Source organism: Squalius cephalus, assembly GCF_949319135.1.
Source record: "Squalius cephalus genome assembly, chromosome: 14".
Taxonomy (NCBI): domain Eukaryota; kingdom Metazoa; phylum Chordata; class Actinopteri; order Cypriniformes; family Leuciscidae; genus Squalius; species Squalius cephalus.
The window spans coordinates 34,651,839-34,654,025 of record NC_137135.1 but is presented as its reverse complement, the minus strand read 5'-3'; the positions used below and the strand labels follow the sequence as shown (position 1 = coordinate 34,654,025).

The 2,187-nt window shown below is 36.5% G+C and overlaps 1 protein-coding gene across 1 annotated transcript in view; it reads right to left on the bottom strand.

The window, feature by feature from the left end:
- Positions 1-990: 990 nt before the first annotated feature.
- The window catches only part of slc16a2 (solute carrier family 16 member 2), a 40,096-nt gene continuing 38,899 nt past the window's right edge, over positions 991-2,187 (bottom strand). The window contains exon 7 of the mRNA XM_079892121.1: positions 991-2,187. This exon is cut by the window's right edge and continues 80 nt beyond it. The gene's annotated coding sequence lies outside the window, so the exon portion shown is untranslated.

The window sequence follows — 2,187 nt, the reverse complement described above, 5'->3', positions numbered from 1 at the left end:
TTATCAAGATTGCATTAAAGGAACGCGGTTACTTTTTGGGACTTTATCTTATTCACCGTATCCCCCAGAGTTAGATAAGTCCACACACACCCTTCTCGTCTCCGTGCGTGCCGTAACTCTGTCTGACGCACCCACCGCTAGCCTAGCTTAGCACAAAGACTGGAGGTAAATGGCTCCAGCTAGCATACTGCTCCTAATAAGTGACAAAATATCGCCAACATTTTCCTGTTTACATGTTGTGATTTGTATAGTCACAGTAGTAGCAGTGCTTCGCCTTCTGAGAATATAGTTCCCAGTATGTATACGGTTAGAAGATGGCTGTGTGTCATGTGACCTTGTTATTTGTACACGCTATACAAATGCTAGCTGGAGCTGTTTACCTCCAGTCTTTGTGCTAAGCTAGGCTAGCGGTGGGTCAGACAGAGTTAAGGCACGCACGGAGATGAGAAGGGTATGTGTGGACTTATCTAACTCTGGGGGATACGGTGAAAAAGCTAAAGTCCAAAAAAGTCGGCGTGTTCCTTTAAATATTACCCCCCAAAAAACTTTTTTTAGACTGTTGACGGACTCATAGACTCATATAGGCCACTAGGGGGTGGAATATACTGTATACCTCATCTAAATCAATATTTCTCTTAGATGAATTGCTATATCTCACTGGTTTTTGGAACAGAGATTGAGAAAAAGCTAATGACTGCTCTCACCAAACACGTCAGACATGTTTAAGTTATCGACCAAAACAAAGACACAATCAACAGAAAAAAACAGCTTCAAAATGTCACGTTCTTCACATAATAATTCACTAATACTCATAAACATGGCCCACTTTGTATAATACTACTGTGTTGTTTTGCTTAGAGCAATCTGTTCTTTCCATTCTTAAACAGAATCACAGATGTGACAGTTTTACAGTTCAGATCATGCTTTGATTGTCTTCATAAGAACCTCAAAGTCCATTCAATTCAAATGCCAGATTTCTTTTTTTTTTTTCAATGTAACAAACGAGACACAATACATATAACCAAAATATAAATTCTTAAAAAAATACAATAAATGGGAGTCAAATGTGGAAAAAAGACACATATTTAGATTTTTAAAAACATAGTTCTAGCAAATGTAGTGATTCTGTCCTTGAGTGGATCTCACAAAAAAACAAACAAAAAGTCGATATATGTCTGGGTCATATTTTACCCTAAAAATAAGAAATTATATTTTGCATAAACGGTACACTGAAAAAATAAATTGGTATAGGATTTACATCAAAACAATTTTCACTTAGAAATGACAAGTAACACATTGGATTAAACATGACGTTTTTAAGTAAAAAAAGTATTTTCTCCTATAATCTGTTTAATTTACAACTTCAAAAAATATTTTTTTATAGTCTTTTATTTGTTGTACTGATTGAATTTATTCATCCGGATTTGATGTCTTTGTTTGCTGTATTGTGATGATGAAAATAAGATTGTTTTCGCATTATATCAATTTGGTGGAAATTGTCACAAAGCAAAACAAAACAAAAATTATGCAAAATATAATTTCAAATTATTTTCTTGATTGATTCCTAGCTCTACGGATGCTTTAGTTTTCATCTGGCTCAAGGCTCATGGCACAGTTTGTGAACTCCTTAGTGCATAGCTGATCACTGAACTAAATCTAGGAGATATAACTAAGGACAGAGGATTATTTAAAACAAAAAAATCCATAAAAATGATTCCTCGTTTAATGTGCATTTCTACATAATTCATAAGCGATACGCTAACAGCTTCGGTACGGTATGCTAAAATAAATCACGGCTGAGGTTATCAATGTCGATAGCAGAAAGTGCACGAAGAAAGACGGATTTTTCTCATAAAATCTTACGCTAAAAAAACCCTAAAGCATACAAATCTGATTTGCATAATCTAGAAAATAAATGGAAATAAAGATCTACAGTATCAAGCTCTTTTTTTCTCTGTAAAACACGTCAAATTGATGAAGGTTTTGTTTTCCTTTTTAAAGGTCCTAATTGAAGCGATGGCTCCCGCACTACCTGAGCTCTCCGTTCAGTTTCCGCTCGAACACGAGCCGGTGATTTCGGCACGGATCCGCATTGGGAAGTCGTTCAGTCGCTTCGGGAGCTGGTGGAAACGGCAGCGTGGGATTGGACGATCACATCTCCTCTCCGGCACAGAAGAAGAGCAAGGG